Below are 5,729 nucleotides of genomic sequence, written 5' to 3'. Positions count from 1 at the left end.
TTCTACCTTTGATCAACAAGCACTAGTACCTTTAAATGCGTATGGACATGTACACTTTGTTCTCTGTCTGCTTCTCTTATCGGCGCAGCAACCCCCAGCTAATGTTAGCGACCAAACAGCCACACTCCATCAGTTAATCAAATGGCAATGGTGTAAATCGCATAGCACATTTATCTTCCTTTAATCCACACTTCGCAATGCCAGCGGACGTAAACCTCTAGGTATCAACTAGCAGCGACAGTTACAATTTGAAAGGTAACCTTCTATGGTTACGTGAAAGTATAAATTCACTTTGTACGCTCCCACACACACACACACAACCACACACAGACGCGACACATACACACACACACACACACACACACGCACGCATTGATAACTAGACCGACGGTTGGAAACGTCGTAGACAGACAAACGGACGGCTGGCCGGCCAGTCACCGAGGTAGCTTCAGTCTGGCTTCTCCAGCCCCTCTACCTGCGTTCGCGTCTTGCAGAGGCGCTTGACAGACCGAGGTTCTTTGATTTTTATGCTTTCTTCTACTAAACTGACCTTTTCTTTTTCACTCTCGATTACAAGACTTCTTTCGAACGCCAGCCGTTTGTGCCGATAAACAATCGACCCGGTGCCAACTTTACCAGTTCATCTCTTCGAAATGGAGCAGCTGTTGCAATGGCGCTAGCAGCTGGTCGTCAGATTGACGTTTGTTGATTTTGATGTCTTGCAGTCGGCAGTAGGATAAATAGTGCGACAGACAAACCGCGATCGATTCACTGACAGCTGGGTATCTAACCTCCTTTCCCAACGCGAGGCCAAGTCAGCTGATGACAGGCATATCATGGCGGCAGGACCCCCTGGTCACTAGTAGCCGCGAACGGCTTTCGCAGCATGAATAACCGCAATGTCGGCCGGGTCACCAGCAACATGGCGCACCCGATTTAATCAACACCAGCCACAGCGGTGACGACAGCGATAATAGCGGCATAAGGTCTCCTTTATGCGTGTTTCACCCTCTCAAAATGTTTGTCTTTCCCTAACTGTGCCCGTCGAGCTTTCGTTGTCTCGAGCCGTTCGAATACTCTTTCTAACGGATATTTTTTGAGAGTGTATCTCTGCCCGTTGCCTGGCTAAAATTATCGACGTCCTGCCAGCTTGACCAGTCGCTATTGCTTGATTATAGTATCTAGAAATACGACAGGGTATTGCTTTTAAATTGGGATATGGTATGTTTTTTTCTAGAAAAAAAATTGGTCGAGATTAATCTAAAAGCACATTTTTTGAAATTAAAACTACTATAACGAGTCCAGCCCAGTATAGCGACAGCTACTGCTAGCAGGTGTACGTACATCTTAGGAAGCTTTATGTGTTTAGATCTATTTCTGCAAATACTCAATCAAATTTTTATAGACCTACAGATCATATATAATCCGTAGCCTTCGAGGGCGCGAAGTTTGTAAGTCTTCTCAAATCCTTAGCTGACCATGTGCCATCACGTGCCATGCTCTGCATACCGTTCGAGCCTACAGCTTGAGGCACCAGGATTTTTTGATTCAATGTTCGGATGAAGAATAGCATGATAAACACCTTCTTCTTCGAGTTCTTATTTTATTTCAGTCGGACGTTGGCCCGCTTGTTTGCTGACGGAAAAAATATTCTTCTGTACGCTCGTATATATCACGTCTGTGTAAATAAAGAAAATTATTATATGCATACAATAAACACGTCGCCTTAATCGATGAATAAATGGCGAATATTCTGATCGACGTACTGCATCCGACCTCAGTAACCTGCAAAACGACAAAGGGTACCGGTGCTACGCATGCTCAACACAAACATCGACAACGGACGAAGAGATGTTGCTATCAATACGCAAGCATGCGTCGACATAAAACATAAATTACGTAATAGGTAATTTCTAAAGAATTACCTTTCAACTTGCCAGGATAGTTGTGGCAACGAGTTTCTCAAGCGCAGATCGCGGAATAAACTAGCTATTGTTAAACATTATACATTCTCTATTTTTGTTTTATGCAGCAATATGCATATAGATACAAGGACATGTGGTTTCCTTTTATGCAGTTCACGTGGCTAGATAATCCCTTAACGATTTGCTGGCTCGAACGATACCAACCTCGAACTGTTTTGCTAACAGCTTTGATACATATCCAATTAAAGGATTATATCAATGAACGTTTCTTCAAGTTGACTTATTTAAACCCAATTCTGTGGTACTCTGCTCATGCCTGTACATTGAGTCGAATGTTCTCTTCCCTTTTTTGCCATTGCGTAGCTCTGCGTATGTCCTAAAGAAAGGTTATGAACGACCCACTAAACGCTTTCGTAAATCTGAAAAATGTAGAAATCGGGCCATGAGGCTTTTACACAGGCCAGGTTTTATTACAAGGCACGGCTAATGCAGTATGTTATTGGCTTTCTAATTCCGCCCTTAAATATTCCAAGAGATATAAATAGGTGATCATCGACGACTACCACCACCCGCTTACACATAATACGTATTTTGCTTTTTCTATACAAGCGAACGATCTTTGTGCGCATATAAACGGTGCATTATTGTAGCAATCCTATTTTTGTCTATTCTCGACGCTTTAAACCTGGAACGTAAATCTATCTAAGTATAAATAGAGGCCGACGTTGAACGCTACGGGACATAATTTATGCGGTCCTTCTCTCAGTAACCTCTCGTCGTCTACCCCTCCTTCCAATTTTTTAGAGCGACCTGCGCTTTGTTCATGCCCTTGCTTCCTGTATATCCCATTACTAGCATCACCGTTTTCTTCTTGAAGGGCCCTTCTCTACTTTTGTGGCTGCGGCATCATTGGGAGCGACTCAGATCCATCCTGCTCCGAGCATCGCCACCTCGCCTTGTCGACCGGTAGTGTTTGCGCGCCTCTAGAAGTATCTCCACCATCTGTGTGACGTCGCCGATGTAGCCCGATCCGCTCAGGCCGTTGTTGACAAGTCGCTAAGCTGTGTGACCTTAACAAATGAAGGTCGTCCAGGCAGTGGAAGGGGGAAACCCAGCTATATGCGGAAACTCTGCGGCAGCTGCTACTAAACAGCCGCTACGTCCAATAAGCCCGAAGACTTGTGCCCTTTCCCTCACACGTATTCGTCGCATAGACTCGGCCGTCTCTTCCCGTCTTGCCCGTCCTCCCCCATTTTAAGCTGCGACCTGCTAGCCACCCATCCAGTGCACTGCATATCTCATAGGGGGCACCAAAACCCTCTCTATGGGTCTCTCTCCACGCTCCGGAGGCGGTGGCGAGTTTATTGTCCGTGTCTGAGTGTCATGGGTTGGACGCTAGGCGAGCGGTCGAGCCGCACTCAGGACGTCAGGAGAAAAGATCAGCGTTAGGGCAAAAAAAGACAATTGTTTGCCAAGTACGTGTTGTTTTCTGTAATGAATAGTCGTTGACTTTTGAAAGCTAGTTCTGAAATCAAGCTATACAAGAGGTACTCATTTATATTCGAGTACAAATAGTGCTCCTTTCCTGCTAATTGTTGTTCACGTGGAAACTCCGCCCGTACCTATAGCACTATATATTTCTTTGCTACAATCGAACTTGTAGCTGATTCTGTGTTAATCATTTCAGATCGAGAAAATGGCATGGCAGAGAAAAATAATATGATTTAATAAAGATCAAATTGAGGTCGTGTTGGGTAAATGTGGGCGTATGGCAAGGAAAGTGAACATTATTTCATTAGTGGCTAACGGATGACTGGGCTATCGTTTACGATAGGGAAACAGCTTGTCAATGTAGTGATTGACCCCGTCTATAAATTACTTAGTTTGTGACTATTTGCGAAAATATCAGCAGGCAGCAGGGTGTGTGATGGCGTCTTTTGGATAAGCATTAAATCTGGAGGCTGGCTCGTTGCTTGGGTAAGTGACAAGTACCAATATATTACGGTTCGTTATATATTCTATTGTTTTTTACCCTGTAAAAGAGTTACATAGATAGAACCGCTTTGAAGGTGCTTGATGTTCATACCCTGCAATATTTCATTTTTCGTCAAGTATGTTCGATAGCGAAAACTGTTTCAAAGTATCTTGTGATCAACGATTGTGCGGATCTGGAGTAAAATTGGATTCGACATTAACTTGAAGTGCCAAGTAACTTTATCTACTTGGAAGTTGCCAGGTGCAGCAACAAAAGGGATTCGTATGAAATTACAGCCAATCTGCTCAGTGTGTGAAAGAAAGCAGAAAGCCGAATTTGACACACAATATTCATAGAGTTTTGAAATCTGTTTATCTCTAGAATAGATTAACATCTGCTTAACAACAAGCGCTTAGCAACAGTATTTTTAGGTCTTGTATACCGTTGAAATTTTTTTATTGTATCTGGTACAAACCAAGTCGAGAGGTTTCTTAAGGTTACCAAATTGTTCAAGGCCAATAACGGTTTCTTTAAACAGTCGCACATGTATGAATCTATTTGTGGCCTTATTTAGCCTTGGACCTCTTGTGTATTGTGAAAGCGCACCGACTTTTCGTAGAAACGAACGAATTGGTCTCATAGTGTTGATTAGTATAAATACATTATACCAAAATGTGTGCACTGAGCGGAACTTTTATGACATGGCAAACATCGGAAATTAATCCGGGCATTTCGTGGGCAGGACTCCATCGAGCTACTTTCGAATTTAAGCTTTTTCAAAGCTTCGCTACAGCGGACGAAGAAACTCTTAAGCCTAAGCTGGAAAACTATTTATCACCGCTATGTCATCCAGCTACTGTTGCTTCCGTACATCAAGATAACTTACGGTGATAGGGGTCAGCTTTTGAAAGTCGTAGATATGAAGGAGATACAAATCGGCGGATAAATTGAGCCTAATTTTTTTTTTTTTCAATTAAAAAGAAGTAGGTGAATGAGGTTAGTTTTCGTAACGATCGGTAAAACTAAAGCCAATTAGCTGATGTGGGGACCATTCGATCTGGGGAGAGAGTTCGGTTATCGATCGCGTTGTACACTACCAGCCCTATCCATTTTTCGTTGTTGCTTCTTTAGGAAATTCTCATCTAATCCTCATCTTTTCCTCATATTATAGTTCTTGTGTCAGGAAATTTCTCTGACCACGTATCCTTACAGCGGTGATACTCCGCAGGACATTTGTGTGACGGAAAGGAGTTCTTGTTATTGATATGGGTTCGACGGTTTTGCCCACCGTCTTTGCTGTAAACATTTCCGTCAAATACAAATTCGTCAGTCACTAACCAAATGAAGTCCGGATAAATAGAGCCAGTACAGGCATATTAAATAAATAAATAAATCGGGCGTTTATTTAAGAACGATTTCGATATACTTGTAACGTTGAGGATAGCAGAGCTGCGTGCGGCATGGAGTTTTAGATGTTGTGCTCCCTTGGGTGGATTCGAAATCTAATCTGACAAGCCCAAGCAAATTACTATTTGATGTTCTGTTCCCTCCATTAGTTTGACCCGTTACAACCCACGTTTTAAACAGTTCATAAACAACATTTTTCGATCATAAATGATTTCCTCTTCCCGGTCTCAATAATCTATTTACCCAACTCTATCTGACCCAAGGATCGGCCCAGAATCTTGGCCTCTTGCATATGTGAATTTGACACTACACACCAAAATACTTAAGTACATCTATACGCAGCGATATGTACAGAAACTGATGGGTAAATTTCGCCTCATCCGGAGAAGCGAGTTGGGTGGCAAGCATGGAAAATACTATGA

At 42.9% G+C, this 5,729-nt stretch overlaps 1 protein-coding gene and 1 long non-coding RNA gene across 3 annotated transcripts in view; both read left to right on the top strand.

The window, feature by feature from the left end:
* Nucleotides 1–1,137: 1,137 nt before the first annotated feature.
* On the top strand, nt 1,138–2,007 carry LOC111273868 (uncharacterized). Its single transcript, XR_002688083.1, has 2 exons — nt 1,138–1,221; nt 1,613–2,007. It is a non-coding gene; the product is annotated as an uncharacterized LOC111273868 (long non-coding RNA).
* A 1,203-nt stretch (nt 2,008–3,210) lies between these two features.
* The window catches only part of LOC111273876 (uncharacterized), a 78,262-nt gene continuing 75,743 nt past the window's right edge, over nt 3,211–5,729 (top strand). The window contains exons 1-2 of one of the 2 annotated variants that reach the window (XM_086973655.1): nt 3,211–3,400; nt 3,838–3,902. The gene's annotated coding sequence lies outside the window, so the exon portion shown is untranslated. Of the gene's footprint in view, nt 3,903–5,729 lie in introns of both variants that reach the window. The other variant, XM_086973654.1, reaches the window with a different exon arrangement.

Source organism: Varroa jacobsoni, unplaced genomic scaffold, assembly GCF_002532875.2.
Source record: "Varroa jacobsoni isolate VJ856 unplaced genomic scaffold, vjacob_1.0 scaffold_233, whole genome shotgun sequence".
Taxonomy (NCBI): Eukaryota; Metazoa; Arthropoda; class Arachnida; order Mesostigmata; family Varroidae; genus Varroa; species Varroa jacobsoni.
The sequence above is the reverse complement of the archived record's forward strand: the minus strand, read 5'-3'. Positions and strand labels throughout refer to the sequence as shown.